Source organism: Sturnira hondurensis, unplaced genomic scaffold, assembly GCF_014824575.4.
Source record: "Sturnira hondurensis isolate 20B ecotype Veracruz unplaced genomic scaffold, ASM1482457v3 Scaffold0000880, whole genome shotgun sequence".
Lineage (NCBI taxonomy): Eukaryota > Metazoa > Chordata > Mammalia > Chiroptera > Phyllostomidae > Sturnira > Sturnira hondurensis.
In genome coordinates, this window is record NW_028073511.1 from 11056313 (window position 1) to 11076310 (window position 19998).

A 19998-nucleotide genomic window follows, 5' to 3' on the forward strand; every position below is an offset into this window, starting at 1 on the left:
CTTTCCCAGGCCACCAAGCTATTTGGTAAGGTATCTCCTGCTGGTAGTTTAAATTCTAGGCCATTAGGATTTTTGTATGCAGATCAGTTTATGTTGAAATCTTCTTTTTTTCCCAGAAAAGAGCTAGTGAAAATTTAATCCTATAAAACAGTAATAATAATAATAATAATAATAATAAATTTAAATACTCAAGTGTTTCCATTTCATTAGGATTAGAGGAGATTTAATAACACTGCCCACAAGCAGAAGACAAATTCAAAGTGAATATGGATATGAAACTGCTTATAGAAATGATACACTTAAATGTTCTTATCTTTTAGATCTTTACCCATTTTTTTGTTAGTTTGGTCCATCAATTAATGAGAAATATTTTGAAGTTTTCCACTATGACTTTGGATTTTCTTATTTCAACTTGTAGTGCTAATAATTTTACTTTAAATATGTTGTGGTTATATACACTCTTAATTATTTGAATATCTGTTTATTATGTTGTGACTCATCTGACTCCCTCTAATAAAACAAAGTATATTGTGCTCAGTACTAATGTAGATACCATAGCTTTCTTTTGGGTATTGGTTACATGGTTTATCTTTCACACTTTCTGCACACATATGTATTAGATGTGTGAAAACATGTGTATACATGTTTAATATATTATATATGCTAATTGACTCTTAGGATTTTTGTCTTCAGTTAGAGCATTTAGTCTACATTAACATTACTACTAATGCATTTAATGTATTTGAATATATATCTACAATTTATTTGTGTTACCTCTCTTACATGTTCTATATTTTTCTTTTGTTCCTTACTATCTTTGTGTTAATTCCACTTTTTTTCCCTGGTGCACCTTTCCCAGAAATACTGCAATATTGGATCAAAGTATGGAGTGGACTAAGCAACCTCCTATTCCACATCCCAGCTTTAAAAATTCATTCAATATAACATCCTCAGATAGAGGACGTATCAGATATTAAGCTGATGAGAACAGATACTATACTCGATTTTAACCAAAAGTCTGAGAAGCAATTCCATTTTTTCTACTGCTTTATAGGTTATACTTTTACTGTGCTTATTTTGGAAGTTACAACATGCATTTTTAACTTGTCAAAGTCAAAAGTTAATCATTTCCTTCACCTTCTATCCTGACAATACAAGGTCCTTAGAACATTTAAATTCATTTATGCCTCTCCTGAGCTAGGTTTTTATTGTTATGTACTTTACTTCTGCATTTGCATTTCAAAACTCCAAGACATCATTATTTTATTTAGTGAGTATTCATGTAGAATTGCCCCCACATGTTCCTTTATGTTTGCTATTTATTATCACATCTCATTTTTTTAAAATTTAAGATCGCTTTTCTTCTGCCAGAAATGTGTCCATTAGAGTTTTTTTTAGTGTGGGTTGCAGGTGCTAAACTTTGTCATTTTCCAGGGCAGGAGTGGGTATATTAAAGTATGTTTAAGACTCTCTCATCCGTAAAAAATATTTTGGGTAGGCACAGGATTCGGGTTTGTCAGTAGTTTCTTTAAGCACATTAAGAATGTTGTTCTATTGACCTTTGCAATCATTTGCTATTTTAAGGCGGTTGTAAGTCCATCACCCCTGTAGAGACAGTCTATCTTTTTTTTTGGTCGTTGTCCATTGAGTTTAATACTTACAGTTTATCCTTTTTGTATTTTGCAGTTTCATGATGTATCTAGGTGTGAACTTAACTTATTTATCATGTTTCACACATCCTGTGCTTCCTGAACCTGTGGATTAATCTGTCATTATATCTGGCGAATTCTTTGCCTTTGTTTCTTCAAATAGTGCCTCTGCTTCTTGTTCTCTCTCATCTCCTTCTGAGATTCCAATTAAATTGGTGCCGAATCTTTTCATTTTGTATATTTTCCACATCTCTGACCTTTTTGATTTTTTTCTTTCTCCCACATTTTTACCTAATCTCTCAACCCCTAATTTTCTCTTCAGATATGTTTAATCTATGGTTAAACTCATTTTTAAGTTTTAAATTTTAGTTGTTTTATTTTTCATTTTCATTTCTTGATTTAATTATTTTTCACACCCACTGTATTTTTCAAAAGTGGCTGTTGGTTTCCAGAAGATATTTTGAGCTTATCTTTTATTTTTTGAATCATAATAAATACAGTTTTTATAATCTTTGTCTGATAATCCCAGTGACTAGCACCTTCGGAAGGCTGTGGCTTTTGAGTACTCTTTGGACCCAGATCTATTAGACAAGTTTGCCAAGTTCAGCAAATGCCTCAGCAGAAATGACTTCATTCAATTTCTGAGTAGGAGGTTTTACTTAAGTTTTGGCTCACTAATTCTTTACACCTAGCCTGTTCTTTGATGTTTTAAGATCATTAAAGAGTATATATATATTTTACCATCATATTCAGTTTCTTTTGGGGTGGTGGTTAAGGGATGATCTTAATAAGTTTGCTCACCAAATTCCAGAAATTGCTGTCCTCTGATCTATACTTTATATTCATATTTTATTTATATATACCTGTCTTATTCTGAAATGCACATGAAATAGTTTTACCACAAAATGCTTTTTATGCACAAAAAGCATTTGGCAAAATTCAACATCCTTTTATAATAAAAACTCTTAGCAAATGCAGTATACACTGCATGTACCTCAACAAAATAAAGGCCATATGTGACAAGACCACAACTCATATAATCAATGATGAAAAGCTGAGAGCTTTTCCTCTAAGATCAGAACAAGACAAGGATGCCCACTGTTGCCATTTTTATTTAACATAGTAATGAGAGCCCTTGACAGAGCAATTACACAAGAAAAGAAATAAAAGGCATCTAAATTGGAAAGGAAGTATTAAAATAGTTTCTGTTGCAAATGACACTATATTACATGTAGGAAACTCTAAAGACTTCACCAAAAATAGTTATAACTAATAACTGAGTTAAGTGAAGTTGCAAGATACAAAATCAATATTCAAAAATCAGTTTAATTTCTTTATACCAAGACAAGTTATTAGAAAAAGAAATTAAGAAAACAGTCCCATTACAATAGCATGGAAAAGAATAAAATACTTTGGGGGATATTTACGTACATCTTGTCCAATATATTTTGTTAACAGGCTTAACAAATGTTTAAAAAATTACTCACATTTTAGAAGATTTCTTTTCTGTTGTTTTTCTACCATAACCAGTTTTGATAGCAGCAAATAAAAAAAAAGTATCCAAGAGAGGGGTTGTAGCCGGGCCTTTCAGGAATTGCCATTATCTCATAATTATGGTTGAAAATTTTATATCAGAGCAAATAAAACATAACTAACAAAAGTATTAGAGAACCTGGATAAATAATTTCTCCAGTGTGAGCCATGAGATAACAGATTAGAGAGACCCAGGGGTCCTCAGACAGAAAATGCGTGGAGACATTTCCTACCCATTTCCCACCCATTTCCCTACCCTTTGTTAGGGGAGTGTTCTCTTAGTTAGTGTTCATGGATTTTGTTTAAAAAAATCCATCCTATTTTTCTATGGGTTTTAACACTACAAGATTACACGTAGTCACTGCACAACCAAGTAATAATGGATAGGATTTGGAGGCAATGAATGGGGGTGAGAGAATCTCCCTCTCATATAGCTCTAGTACTAAGAACCAGGCCCCCAAATCACAATGCATGGGTTCACCATGGGAGAGTGGCCCATTTATTCTGTGACTCATTGTCTTCATTTATAAAACAAGAATAATAAAAGTATTTACTTCAGGGTTGTTGTGAATACGAAGTGGGTTCATATATGGAATGTGCTTAGAACTAAATATAATACTTAGGACTGTGAATGTTTGAAGGGAATGGGGCTTTTGTTTTCTTTTCTTTTTATTTATTTTTATTTTTTTAATATTTATTTATTTATCTTTAGAGGGGAAGGGAAGGAGAGAGGAAGAGAAACATCAATGTATGGTTGCTTTTGGTGCATCCCCTGCTGGGAACTGGCCCCTGCCGGGAACTGGCCTGCAACTGGCCTGCAACCCAGGCATGTGCACTGACTGGGAATCGAACCGCGATCGTCTGGTTCGCAGCCCGCGCTTCTTTTTATTTTTTGATAACATCTTCATTAAAATATAATTCATACACCATACAATTTACCCACTTAAAGTATATAATTCAATGTTTTTCCGAATAGTCACATAGTTGCGCAGTGATCACCACAATCCTCATTCTTTTTAACACTTGCAGGGATTTTATCTTATGCCATAATTTCAGTAAATATTTGTTGAATCAAATTAAATCCTGCATCTGGACTGAGAAAATAGTAGAAAAAATAAATTGTCTAAAAACAATAAAGAAGCTCTGAGGCTTCTACTTTAATGACAGTTTTAAGTAACTATGTGATATTGATATAACAACATGAATGAGAAACAATTCTCTTCACACTACCTGGATCTTTCTTAACAATTGGTGTTTGTTGATAGTTGTCCCCATTTATAGTTGTCCCCATTGCCCCCTCATTACACTCCCCTGCCCTACCCACCTCCCACCTCCCACATTCCCCCCATTGTCTGGCTTTGTCCATGGGTCCTTTATATATGTTCCTTGAATTGACCCTTCCTCATTTTTCCCCTTCATGTACCCCTTCCCCCTCCTTTCTGGTTTTTTTTTTTTTTTTTTTGAATGCACAAGGGAGGCTGAGTGAAAATTTAAATACTTCTGGGAGAGGTAGCACATTGACTGTGTTCTCATGAGCAGGCAGGCTTCAGGGAGTGAGGTACACCATGCATGGAGGGCACTGAAGGCCTAAGGGATGGGAATGAGAAAGGAATTTAGGACAGAGGTACAAAGTTGCCCTTCTTTACCCTAATCCACACTTAGCACCGGGCTATTGTGTTTTGGTTGTTGTTTTTGTTTTTCACTGCTCTGTCCCTCAGTTACATGGGCCTAGTTCTCATTTCTAGAAGCCAATAAGTAAACAGACTGATTTTTCTGTTAACCAAGGAATATATTAAGTAAGGTTGCACATGAATTGTTATCATGCCACAAGGGAGAAAAGCTGATTCAATTTGATTCTCAAGTGTATTCCTACATTGAAGAATAATGACACTATCATTTAATTATTTAGACATTAGCTTTATTTGCATGTGTAGTTAGAGACCACTTAGAAAAAAACCTGGAAAGACCAATATTCTGTTTTTATTGTAGAACCCTACTGTTAAACATCTCACAGGCTAATGTTTAATCACATTCTTAGCCTTGCACAGTTCTTGATAATAATTAACCTGAAATAACTACTTCGATACATGAGTTGGGGACACATTTGCTTTTGTTGTTTCAATTTCCTCTCCCAGGAAGTTAAATGGTTAAAACTTACAGATTTAAATTGTTTGTGAATAGCCATAAGAGAAAAAATTCCATGAAATATGGAGATAGAGAGGTTTGTATGTATTTGCTGACATAAACCCAAGCAAGCATTTATTAAACATTTAAAGAGTATGTTAAAGTAAATTTTTATTTTTAATATCATGTGACTAAAATAGTAACAAATTTGAAAACCTTAGACTCTACTATGGGGAGTTTTCTCTTGTTTCTGGTGACTGTGTCAAGAAAATCTGGGCATGAAGCCTCTCATTAAAGGGAATGTCGGTGAGCCACGTCAGGTCTGCAGGGTAAGGGCTCTCTATATTTTTTATTTTCCCCTTAATTTCTTCTTTGTCATGACTTCTACCTTATTTAAAACACACCAAATATGAACTAAATCTACTATTTTTTCAGCTAACTATGACAAAATCAATAATAGCATGTTGAAATAAAGAAATTGACCAATCAGCATATATATATATATATATATATATATATATATATATATATATATAGTGGTAGATTGTATTATTTTTCTAACATTTATACCTTTCCTGTTAGAGGATTAAACATTCCCCCCATCATTCATTGCCATAAAATGTCTTCTTGCAGGCAGAGTTTTCTGCCCTACCTCTTCGTCAGTTGGCCGAATAATTTTCTCCAACGAATGTGAGAAGAAATAACCAGGTGCTTGACCCAGGCAGGAGGTGTTTTTTTTTTTAAAGATTTTATTTATTTATTTATCTTTAGAGGGAAAGGAGAGGGAGACAAACATCAATGTATGGTTGCCTTTCGTGCATCCCCTGCTGGGAGTTGGCCTGAAGGGAACCAGCCTGCAACCCAGGCATGTGCCCTGACTGGGAATCGAACCACGATCCTCTGATTCGCAGGCCCAGGCTCAATCCACTGAGCTACACCAGCCAGGCAGGCAGGAGTTTTAAGAGTCATTGCATGTTTCTGCCTACTCTTGTGCTTTTCCCATTGCCACAAGAAGGAACGTCTCAAATAAGGGCTACTTCTTCAACTAGAAAGAGAAAATATATGTAGAGCCAAGATAGGTAAACTTCAGCTCTGACATGTAACAAAAAGTAGGTAAATGTTTTCATTCTAAACCACTGACATTTGTGGTCACTTCTTTTCCCAGCAAAGAATGGCTGCTACGTACATTAAAATGACTCCTGGTGTTTGTAATGAACTAGAAATCTACTGAAACTACATGGTGTTAAACTATATACGTGGCAATATCTCTCATTGAGTCATATAATTTTGTTATTTAATTAATGGTCTTTGAAAGCAGGCCACTAAAATGAAGTCCTATTCTTATTAATAGCTAGATGAAAGTGAGAGTTTGTGATTCTGGAATAATTCAAGGCTGAAAAACTTTTCCTGGTAACCAATTTGCCTCATTTATAATGCGTTTGACAGTGTAAATCACTCTACAACACAAACTTATCATGAACTCATTTATTTAGCCAATATATCATCATTCAGAATTGAATATTACTGATCTAATGGTATATATATTAGAAATTTAATGCTTAGAGATATGTTATTTTCCCAGGATAACACAGAAAGTGATGAATTCTGGGCCTTACAATCAGATTTTCTGACTTCGGTCCAGGGTTCTTTTCTAAATTTAATATTCTCGGTTTGGAGAGCGTTTCAAGTTCCTGGCTTGTATTTTTATCATCTTTATTGCCTTTTACATGCTTTTCTTATTGGGGAATCCCTGTGGCAACCTCTGCTCCTGAACCCATATTTCCTTCATCTCTGCCTTAGAGCAGCATCTTCCCAACGGTAATTCTTTCCTTTCCAAAAGGTACTCTGTACTGCGTTCTTCACTGAATTTTGTCAGTCTTCAGTTTACTCAGGTAAGATTTCTTCACCAGTCTTGCAGTTTCAATAACTATGTTTATTGTCAAATCCTCCCAAATCTTAAGAAAGTGTTCATCACTTCACCATGACATTGATAAAAGTTGCCTCACTGCTCCCACTACTGAGGGACCTGAACTCAAGGAGATTGCCCTTCCAGATCATGGTTACGTCTGGCCAGCCAGCTCATACTGGTTCCATGTGGGTAGCCAGCAGCAAGTCATGGTACCAAGAGTGAAGATTTTCTGTAAGTTGCTCCCTGACCACCTCTTATACATCTCTACTCTCAACAGACTGTGCACAATACAGATCATGGTACACTTTCAAGCTAACAATATCATATAAATTAAAAACAATATTTTCTAGCTTAATGTTTCATACTACAAATAGTCACAGAGATGTGACTACTGTAGTCAATATTGTAATGACCCTGTATGCTGCCAGGTGGGTGCTAAAGTTATCCAGGGGATCATTTTTAAGTGATAAAACTATAAAACCTCTATATATCTGAAACTAATATAATATTGAATATCAACTACAATTGAAAAACTAAAAAAATTTTTAAATGTGCCATGTTAGGAATATTTATTTACCACATATGATCCATGAAAAATAAGAAGAAATAATATCGACACCTTGATTCTCTGCTATAAAATTTATCTTCATTGCTTTTCACTTTATCTCTGATTTCATACTGAAATTTTCAAGAAGTATACTTCTGAAAAAGTAAAAATGCACTCAAGGTTGCAAATTTTACCAACATATTATCTAAACCAAAAATAAGTACACTATGAACAAAATGCAAATATTTTATTTCTGCCTAATATAATTTCATTCCAATTTTTATATTTGGAGAGAATGTCCATATTTCTCTTTTTTTGCATTTTTTATATTTCAATTTACTTTTTGGAATTTTTAAAAGCTCTTAGAGAATTATTTTTTAAATGAGGACAGGTTAAATGCAAAGTGTGTTGCCATGCATGTAAAATGAGGAAATGCATGCAAAACATCTTTCCTTTGCTCATATGAGAATGTCTGTTGTCAACGGGATTAACATTTCTATTGAGGCATGTGTTTTTGGATGCTTAGAGGATGTATTCTTACCTCAATATGATAAAGTTGCTCCTACTTTTACTAGAGGGAGATATACACACATCAAAGAAATGTGGGATTTTTTTGTTTGTTTCTCGTAGTTTTGAATTTTTTAAAAATTGATTTTAGAAAATGGGAGGACATGGAGGGGGAAGAGAGAGAGAGAGAGAGAAACCAACTCATTTCCCCTCTTACTTATGCATTCATTGGTTGCTTCTTGTCTGTGCCCTGACCAGAGATTGAGCCTACAACCTTGGTGTATCAGGATGACTGCCCCAACCAACTGAGATACCTGGCCAGGGCTGTTTCCTCCACTTTTGATTGAAACTGTGTCATTGAGTCAGTATTTTGACATTATTACCCCAGAGAAGGCATGTAATGATGGCTTCTAAACCCCTTAACCCATAGCAATATAGTAGCCAATTATTGATTCTTGAATAGAACATCACAAGATTTTGCCCCAAAATCTGTTCCTAGATGACAATATATATGCTCTCTGTACTTGGAGGTTCTATCCTAAGTCAACTCTACCATCATCTTGAACCCCGCACGATCATACCTGATGGCACCAGTCTCTTCCACTACATTACTGACAGCGCATATTGTACTCTCGTGCTCCCTGAATGGTGGGGGTTGGGCAGGGAGGGGAACAGCGCCCCATAGCACTTCCATGGTCACTGAGTACATGAGTCTATCAGAGAAGGAGCATGTGCATCGATGAATAAACTAGATCCTGTGGAGTTTTTTATGTAGGAGCCAGTTGGCTTTTATTATGCTCTTATTAACTCTTACCCCCTCACAGTGAAATAAACTCTTTGAGGGAAGTCATCAGGTCACTCCGTTGTTGTTCCCCATGGCACCAGGCACATGGTCTGGCCCCACAAGTGCCCACTTGGATTGATGTGATGGAGAGGAAATAACAGACTTCTTTGAGTCAGGCTCGATTCATTTGGAATTGAAACTCAAATCCTGAGAGGCACTAATCTAGTCCTCATTATTTCACTGTTTGGGACAATTTATACTACAAAAATCCATGAATGAGTTGCTGAACCCAATCTTATTTGGGAACAGATTATAAACAGTTGAGAAAAGAGAAACATTTCAAAATTTTTATTGTTCATTTACACCAGTGTGCACCGGTTGGGGTTGACCTGAGAAATGCCAGCATCCCCATTGGTGTTGGGTATTGTTGGCATTATCATCTTACTACATAGTACAGTTTCCAACACACATCCAGAACTAGAGAAGGCTTTAGAAGTCACTGGGGCAGATCATGGTATCTCACACCAGATAGACATGAGCTTGAATCATAGTTCTAGTATTTATGCTTATTAGCTGAGTTTCTTAGATAAATCTCTTAAACTCTCTGAATTCCAGTTGCCTTATTTATCAAATAGGATAAATGCCCACTTCACATGCTTCTGGGAATGTTAGGTAATAGGGTGCCTGCCACAGTGACTGACACAGGGCTGGGATGGAAAAATGTTAGCCTCTATGGTTCTTTACAAATTCAGTCCCAAATGCAATTTGGTACATAAGTGGAAAATCAAATTAAGTTCAGTAAATAAACACTATTGGGCTAATTCATCAATTTTTGTTGTGATGACAGGAAAGTAAGTTTGATAAACCACGGAGAGATTTATTAAATGTGAATTATTATAAATTTGAAGAGGTGGAAAAGTCTTTCTCCTTGTAGCTATGTGTGGAACTATGTAAAATAATTTATGTGTCAATAGTTCACTAATCGTCTTTCATGTGGACAGCACTGAGAACACTTTTTTTCGTGTGCTAATCCAAATACAGAAAAATTTAAAAAAAAACAGTAAAGACCGAACTGGCATTGAACATTGGTGAAGAATTTGCAGCCTCTGTTGTGGAATTAGAAAGAAGATGAAGAAGCTTCTGAACTGGAAGTACCTGTTCTGATGGTATCTGAAATTCTACTGTAACCAACAGTAGAATTTTTTGTTAATTAATACTCACACTGGTAATACCATGTATTTGTGCAACACTTTTGAGTTTATCAAGCATTTTAACATACTGTCTCGATTTATTATCTTTATCCCAACCCAATAATATAGGAAGAAGTTATTATCCCTATTTTGTAGATTATCATATAATTGGAAGTTTTTGGAGCCAGGAAACATTACTACTGGCTTAGAATCTTAGCCTTCTGTGAGCTTCCTAAGTTCTCTGCTAATGAGAGAGATCTCGAGAGAAAGATGTATCTTTTTACTGTGATAACCAAGAGCTAAGTATGCAAGGAGTCGTAGGCCAGTGGCTTCATAATGAAAGGCAGGTTCTGCAACCTGAGCTCATTGATATTTGACTGGTTAACTGTTGTGGGCCCATCCTGTGCCCTGCAGGATATTTAGCTGCATTCTTGGCCTGCTGCCGTTAGATGCCAATAACACCCCTCTCAGCTGGGACAAGAAAAAAGGTCTCCAGACATGAGCATATGTCCCTTGGGGCAAAAATCACCCTGGTGGAGAACCAGTGCTCCAGAGAAGAGATAAAAAATAAACTTTACCTTTTTTACAGTTTTCATTATGGCCAGATTTGGTCAGAAGTCGCAATCCTGAACCAAAATAGTTACCATTTTTCTCAGATACAGGTATGACTCTGCTTCTTAGGACTCCTTACTTGGTGCTGAAAGCTAGAAGATTCATTGAGGGTGGTGAGACACTTGTCTGTCAAGAGAAGGTGTGGCTGGTCTTATAGGGACAGATCTCCTGCTACTATTCCAGGGCAAAAGGCTTAGTAAGACTATTTATTGAAGTATAAAAACGGGGCAGAAGAAAGAATTGTCCAATGAAATGTATCCAGGTCATACTAACCCCACTTTTTCTCTTTTGTAGTATGCTATACAATAACCATGGGTAGCACCACTATCTATTTCTAACTCCAAACACCTTGGAGCCTTTTCTGCCATTAGCATCACTCTGCTTTAATACTCCAAAGAGTGCAGTGGGGAAGCAAATAGTGTTATGAGTCTGGAGACTGAAGACTTAACACTTTCCAGGCACTAGTCACTAATGTGTAACCTTAGGCAAGGTACTTCACCTCCCTGAGTCTAAGTTTCCATATCTGAAAATGAGATTAATTTCAGTATCTCTAAGCTTCAAAATCATATGGTTTTCCTACTCTTTTGACTACACCTGCCAGCTAGTATGAACATATAATGATACTGCCATGCACATCACCAGAAGTAATATAGTAATATTGGTGGTATCATTTTTGTAGAGTTTTAAAAAATGTCCTAATGAAGCAGATTAAGGCTACTTAAAATATATGCATCCTTGGGCTCAGGAGGACTAGGGAGGAAATGATCTACTTGGATATGAGAAATGAAGTAGCCAGGGCATTGAAATCCATAACTCACCATGGCTAATGAATCTTCCTCTCCCTAGCCCAACACCCCAGGCAAAAGATAGGCATTGGTACCTATTAAATAAGAGCTAGGAGTAAAGAAATTACAGTCAAAACCCTCTTAAGACATTTTCAAAGGAGCAGCCATTAAAACTTCTAAACCAGGAAATTATCCTTGGAGAGAAATGGAAAATCACAGGTACGGTGCCATGCAAATGTGGCTGTTTAATAAATACTACTGGATGAGGAGAATGATAAGAATAAATGTATGCTGGAGGGAAAAGTAGGAAGCAGAAACCTTTTAAGGCATGGTTGGTTATTATTATTTTTTTTTAACAAACTGAGTTTGTGAGTTTGTGCTAGTGGAAATGTCATGTGACCTAAAGATGGAGATTTTAAAAAAATGTTTTATTTAGCCCTGGCTAGTGTAGCTCAGAGGACTGAGGATAGCAGTTCGATTCCCAGTCAGGGCACGTGCCTGGGTTGCAGGCCAGTTCCCAGCAGGGGACACAGGAGAGGCATCCATATATTGATATTTTTCTCCCTCTCTCCTTCCCTTCCCTTCTAAAGATAAATAAATAAAATCTGTAAAAAATTTAAAGAAATATTCTATTTATTTATTTTTAGAGAGGAAAGAGAAAGAAAGAGGGAGAGAAATATCCATGTGTGGTTCCTTCTCCCATGGCCCCTACCGGGGACCTGGCCTACAACCCAGGCATGTGCCCTGAACTGGTGACCTTTTGCTTCACAGGCCCACACTCAATCTACTGAGCTACACCAGCCAGAAAGATGGAGATTTTTAATGGACCGATTTCCCTCACTCCAGGTCAAAGCTTTAATGATTACTATAGTCACACAGATGTAAGGGGTACATTTTCTGTTTGAGTGGGGAGGTGTCATGGCTTGCATGAATGCACTCTTCGAAATGGGAAAGCCTGCCTTTCCCTTTCCTCCTGCATCAGTGTCTCCCAAACGGGTGCCAGTTCCTTTACTTTCCTTTGCAACAGGAAATGAAGACATACAGACATGTAACAATTAAATTTGATTTAATTAAATTACTTCTTTATTGATTGAGGAAGCCATAATTGGTGGTGCCGCAAGAGAAAAATTAGTTTTTAAAGTTTGGTGGGGGTGGGGCGGGGGGTGTGGTGGGGGTAAACACAGACAACTGTAATTGAACAGCAATAAAATAATTAAAAAATAAAGCCAAAAATGCAGTAATATTAGAACCATCTATCAACAGAATTTTGAATTGGTGGAATTTATTTGGGGACCTTTACTACCCCCACTGGAAATGCAGACCTGGATAAATGCTGCCATTTTCTGCCCTCTCTTGCCCTCCTGGTCATCAGGTATTCATTTGCTCCCTCCAACCCAAAGTTCCATGTGTCACTGCATCTACCTTCACATCCAGGATCTCCAGACATCCAGCCACAATATGGTGATATAAGAACAATAAAGGCAAATTACCCACACCCCATCTCCACTTAATATGAAATGAAGCAGTAGGGGCAAGTTAGTTGAAATACTGTGTCTATCACAGACTGACTTTCCAAGGAACAGACTCTGAGACAGAGTTTACCAGGTGAGAAGTTTGTCAGGGAGGGCCCTTGAGAGCCCCACCTGTGGAAGGGAAGAGAAAAAAGCAGTTTCATAACAGTTCTCAGCCAACCCCACGATGAAGCTGAGATGGCCCTTTAGAACTGACCCAAAGTTGGGTGAGGACGCAAAACCTTTATTACTGTAGTTTGCCCAGTTATTTGATTTGAATACTTATGGAAAGGGCATGATTATGCACAAACTATGAGGCAGTTTTCTTCAGCCGAGAGAGTTATTAAAAAGTGCTCTCTGAGGTTTGTATTCAACACTCCTTTCGGTCTTGTAGTGGGATCCATGGGGTGCATCACTGTAAGGACTACAAACTGCCATTCACAAAAGGAAGTGACACAGTCATTGGTCTGTAACATCACTGGGAATCCTGTTTTTTTTCCCCCTATAGGAGGAGGTTTTCTGATGAGATCTCTGGGAGGAACCTGTTGCTATTTTTCTCCATGGTTCTCTGGATAGGATATTTGGGAAGAAGGTGTTTACCTGAAAGTGTCAGATATCGCCTCTGCCCTCATTCCATTGACTATGACTCAGTCACATGCTTCATTTAACTGCAAGAAGGCTTGGAAATATATATTTAGCATATGTCTAGGATGACAGCAGAAAGAGAACATTGATGAGCTGCCATTTTTTGTTCCTGATGGGTTAGATTAAAATTAAGAAACAAATTATGAAAGGGTTTATATTAACCTACTATGAAGAGTTGACAATAAAATTGAAAAATAATTTAAGGGAACTTGCTGAAAGAAAGAAAAAGAAACATAGGTTGGGATAAACAAGAGAGGAGGCTCTAATAATACTAACTGGGAAACAATAGTCAGAGACGTATGAGAGAGTGAGGTTCTAGAAGCCAAGGGAGGAGAGAGTTTTTCCAGAAGTTTAATGAGTCATGCACTAAAAAAGTGATCAAATGATGGGACAGTGAGACAATACCAAGTGTTAGAAAAGGTTGGGGAGTAGCTACAATTTAGAAAACTGCATCTACTGAAAGATAAACAAGAAATGTATTTATATGTGATCCAACAAATATTTTTAAAAATATTTCTTATCCTCATCTGAGGACACTTTTTTATTGCTTCTAGAGAGACAAAAAGGGAGAGAGGAAGGGAGAGAAACATAAATGAGAGAGAGATGCATCGATTGGTTGCCTCTCAAACATGCCTAGATCAGGGATCATGGGCTCCTGGACGAAGGATGCAACCCAGGTATGTGACCTCACCTGGAATCAAACCCACATTCTTTTGGCTATAGGATGATGCTCCAACCAACTGAACCACACTGACTGGGGCCAACAAATATATTTGAATGTCGATAGCAACACTGATTGCAATAGGCAAGAACTGGAAATGACTCAAGTATTCAGCAGCAGTAGAATGTTTAAATAAACTGTGATACATTCATACATTGGAATACCATACTGTGATAAAAGTAAACATTATGGATAAATCTCTCAAGCAATATTACCAAACAAAGCCAGATACAGAAAGTTCATTCTGCGTTATTCTATGTATATAAAATTTATTTATTTAAAAAATTTTTATTTTTGTTTAATTCTTGTTCAAGTACAATTTTCTGTCTTATATTCTCAGCCCTGCTCCCCCCAGTGCTCCCCCACCTCCCTCCCATTTCCACCCCCCACCTTAGTTATTGTCCATGTGTCCTTTATACTTGCTCATGTGAGTCCATCCCCTTTTCCCCTATGATTCTCTCCCCTCTCCCCTCTGGACCCTGTCAGCCTGTTTTGTATTGGAGTGTCATTGATCATATTTTGCTTGCTTGTTTGTTTTGTTGTTTAGATTCCTGTTAACAGTGATATCATATGGTATCTGTCTTTCACCGCCTGGCTGACTTCGCTCAGTATAATGCTTTCCAGTTCCATCCATGATGTTGCAAAGGGTAGGAGCTCCTTCTTCCTTTCTGCAGCATAGAATTCCATTGTGTAAATGTACCATAGCTTTTTGATCCAGTCATTTACCATGGGCATCTAGGTTACTTCCAACTCTTGGCTATCGTAAATTGTGTTGCTATGAACATCAGGGTGCATAGGTTCTTTTGGATTGGCGCTTCAGGGTTCTTAGGATATACTCCTAATAGTAGAATTGCTGGGTCAAAAGGCACGTTCATTTTTAGTTTTCTTAGAAAATTCCATACTGTTTTCCATAGTGGTTGTACCAGTCTGCAATCCCACCAACAATGAACTAGGGTCCCCTTTTCCCCACAACCTCTCCAGCACTTGTTGTTTGTTTCTTTGTTGATGATGACCATTCTGACTGGTGTAAAGTGGTATCTCATTGTGCTTTTAATTTGCATCTCTCTGATAGCTAGCGATATCGGGCATCTTTTCATGTGTCTCTGGATCCTCTGTATGTCCTCCTTGGAGAAGTGTCTGTTCAAGTCCTTTGCCCATTTTTTAACTGGGTTGCTCGTCTTCTTTGAGTGGAGTTGAGTGAGTTCTTTGTATATTTTGGAGATTAAACCTTTGAGGTATCATTGGCAAATATGTTTTCCCAAGCTGGTGCTTCTCTTTGTATCTTGATACTATTTTCCTTAGCCATGCAGAAGATTTTAATTTTGATGAGATCCCATTTGTTTATTCTTTCCTTTATGTCCCTTGCTCTAGGGAATGTATCAGTAAAAATATTGCTGTGTGGAATATCTGAGATTTTCCTGCCAATGTTCTCCCCTAGGGCTTTAAATGTTTCACGGCTTATATTTAAGTATTTTATCCACCTTGAATTAATTTTGGTGTAAGTTGGTGCTCAAGTGTCATTTTTTTGCATGTAGCTGTCCAGTTCTCCCAACACCATTTGTTGAAGAGGCTATCTTTACCCCATTTTATGATACTTCCCCCTTTGTCGAATATTAATTGACTGTAGAGAGTTGGGTTTATTTCTGGGCTCTCTGTTCTATTCCATTGGTCTATGTGCCTGTTTTTATGCCAGTACCAGGCTGTTTTGATTACAGTGGCCCTGTAATACAGTTTGATATCAGGTATTGTGATCCCTCCTACCTTGTTCTTCTTTCTCAAAATTGCAGCTGCTATTTGGGGTCTTTTATGGTTCCATATAAATTTTTGAAGTGTTTGTTCTATGTCTGTGCCTAATTTAAATTTTATATATGTATATAAAATGTAAACTAGGCAAATCAATGTATGGTAGTAGAGATTAGTATGGTGGTTACCATGAGGAGTAGTAGACATGACTGAAAGGGGACATGAGATAACTTTTTAGGTTCTGTTTGGATAATGGTTACATGGATAGAATGGCTTCCCAGTGGTATCTGTGTCGTAGTCCCTGGAATCTGTGCATATATTACTTTACATGGCAAAATAATTTTTGTAAATGTGATCAATTTAAGCATCTTGAGTTTGGAAGATTAACCTTATATTATGTATACATACAGAGAGATAGACAGACATTTCAGTAAAAGTTTACATTAAGAAAGGGATGGGAGAATTATCATCAGATTTGACAATTAATAAGCCATTCATAACACAACTGAAAGCAGTTTCAGTGCAGTGGTAGAGGTATAAGCCAGCTTATAATGGTGAGGAAGGTAAAAGGAAATTGAGCAAGTGGAAGGATGGATAAAATCTTCACTTAAAAGTTTACTGCTTATAGAACAGAGAAAGTTATGGTTGTATTTGGAGTGGTGAGGTGGGGCACATTGCATATTATTAATGGGAGAATGATATTTAGGTTGAGAGAACCCTGCCTGAGAATTTTTTAGGCTAAGATGAAGAAGTTAAAGAAGTTAAAAGAGAGAATGCCCAAATAAGAAAGGTGAAAAAAGTCTGTATTATTTTCCTTTCTCTTCCCCCAGTAAGAAGAGAGCTGAATATTTGGAGATTTTACACCTATGGTGAGATGAGGGCCCCTTCTTCTGCTCTATTAAGGTGGGAGGCACTGGACTATGCTGTTCTGTTTATATTTGTGTAAGTTAGCTATTGTCGTGTAACAACACATCCAAAAACGTGGTGGCTTACCTCAAAAATAATTTATTTAGCTCATGAATTTATAGGTCAATTAGATGGTTCTATTAATCTTAGTTGCTAGGCTTTCTCATTTGTCTCCTATCAGCTAATAAGTCAACTGGTGTAAGAAGGCCCAAGAGGGATGCTTTGTCTTCATCTCATACTGTCTTTTTAAATTTAATCTTTATTGTTTTTTTTTCCATTACCCTTTAGTCCCCTTATAATCCCCTTCCCCCAACAAGCACCACACTGTCATACTGTGTTTTATCCACCAGCAGGCTAGCCTCAGCTTATCTCATGATAGAGACAGGATTTTAAGAAAGTAAGAAAAGGTTTGCAAGATGTCTTGAGGCCTAGGCTTATAATTGGCACCCTGTCACTTCCACCCCATCCTTTTGGCCAAATCAAGTCATAAGACAAGCCCAGATTCAAGCAGTGGAGAAATGAATTCAGCTTCCTAATGGGAAGAGCTACAAAATCACATTGCAAGAGGCATGGCTACAGGGAAAGGAATAATTTAGGCTCTTCTTGCAATCAATGTACTAAAATAGTCTTTCAAAGTCATTAAGTTATGGCCAAAGACAGCATTTGAGAGATAGTTACGTGTTCATGTTGATTTAGCTCTAGCTTTGTTGTTATTCTGACATCATGTTTTCAGGGATTACCCTCTAGTCCACAGGACAGACTGGGTCACTGATAGTGAAGATTTGGGGTAGTGGTAGAATATTTATTTGTCTGAGATGTACAGAAACTATTGACCCAAAGTGCTATAAGATCGTGCTTTTGTGCCTCTGTCTGCTTTAGGAGGAAAGAATTTTGCTTATTAGTAGCAGAGATATATAGTAAATACAATATCCGGTTTTAGATTTATTTGAAGATAAGTCAAATTATCTCACTTAACAGATTCTGGATCTGTTTAAATTCACTGAAAATATGGATCAAATATTAGCTCTTCTATTACAGGGATATCAAATATCATATATGCTCTGTTATGACTCAGTTCCTGGCACATGCTAAAAAGCACGCCAATGATCTAGCGCAAATGAATGTGAAGTATATCACAGACCATGGGTCAAAATACCCCTGCCCTCCGTCTCTTCTAACTCTACATATCCCCCCCTGAAAAGGATATACTCCAAATTGATATTCAGTACAGATGCTGAGCGCATGCAATTTATTATGTCAAACTAAAAAATGCCTGTGGTAATACAGGTTTTTATAGCTGTGGTTTTCTCCAGCTCAAATTGCTTCAAGTATCTATGTGTCGGCAGAAAGTTCGAAGTAGGATAGATCAGAAACCATGAGTGGACAAAAGACACCTTCAGAAACTACAAACCAGCAACCAGAAAGCCTTTTAGCTGTAAGTCAGCAGACTTTTATGTCAAGCTTGGCTGACTAATTATTGCTTATAATTTGCATTAGGATTAATTAACTAATTAGAGAGGAATGTCTGAAGGCAAAGTTATGGCTCTGCTTGTCAAGCTGAGGACTTTAATTATTCTGATATTTTTAATTATAATCAGCTGCTGAATGAGTATTACATTGTCAGCTACTATCACTGAGACTAGGCTGGGCAAAGGAACTGGAGGAATTATGCTCTCCACTGTTCCTCCTATTAGCAGTGGAAGGGTATGACCCAGCCACACACAGAAAAAGAAACTTCTAGCAACAGCAGTCTTTAAATCTGCACATAGGACTTGGGAAATCACAACAATTCAGGTTTGTTTGCCAGTTAAAAACTGAAGTAAAAACCTCTAAGCAGAATGAGGAAATCAACTTTGTGCCATCCATGTCTGCTTGTAGCTGACAAGGAGTCTTGTGAGGTGATCCTACAAATAGACAGACTTAGCTGACTGATGTTCATTTTTTTGAAGTATACTTTATTGGCTGTGCTATTACAGTTGTCCCAATTTTCCCCCTTCACCACCTCCACCTGGTACCCCCTTCCTTTCCTCAATCCCCTACCCTTAGTTCATGTCCATGGGTCGTACATATAAATTCTTTGGCTTCTCCATTTCCTATACTATTCTAATATCCCCCTGTCTATTTTGTACCTACATGCTCTGTTTCTTAATCCATGTACATTTTCCCCCATTTTTCCCCTTCCCCCTCTCAGCTGATAATCCTCCAAATGATCTCCATACCTATGCTTCTGTTCCTGTTCTAGTTGTTTGCTTAGTTTGTTTTTGTTTTTTATACTCAATTGTCAAGTTTCTTGTCATTCTAATGTTCATAGTTTGATCTTCTTTTTCTAAATAAGTCCCTTTAACAGTTCATGGAATAATGGCTTGGCGATGATGAATTCCTTTCGTGTTATTTTGCCAGAAGCACTGTATCTGCACTTCCATTCTAAATGATAGCTTTGCTGAGTAGAGTAATCTTGGTTGTAGGTTCTTGCTTTCCATCACTTTGAATACTTCTTGCCAGTCCCTTCTTGCTTGAAAAATTTCCTTTGAGAAATCAGCTAGTAGTCTTATGGGAGCTCTTTTGTAGGTAACTTTCTTCTTTTCTCTTGCTGCTCTTAAGATTCTCTATCTTTTACCTTTGACATTTTAATTATGGTGTGTCTTGGTGTGGTCCTCTTTGTATCCAACTTGTTTGGGATTCTCTGTGCTTCCTGGAATTGTATGCCTATTTCCTTTCCCAAATTAGGAGAGTTCTCTTTCATTGTTTTTTCAAATATGTTTTGAATTTCTTGCTCTTCCTCTCCTCCTTCTGGCATCTCTATGATTCAGATGTTGGCACTTTTGAAGATGT

The 19998-nt window shown here is 37.1% G+C and overlaps 1 non-coding gene across 1 annotated transcript; it reads right to left on the reverse strand.

The window, feature by feature from the left end:
- Positions 1 to 839: 839 nt before the first annotated feature.
- On the reverse strand, positions 840 to 1030 carry LOC118994397 (U2 spliceosomal RNA). The gene has a single exon (XR_005068040.1). It is a non-coding gene; the product is annotated as a U2 spliceosomal RNA (small nuclear RNA).
- Positions 1031 to 19998: the final 18968 nt, after the last annotated feature.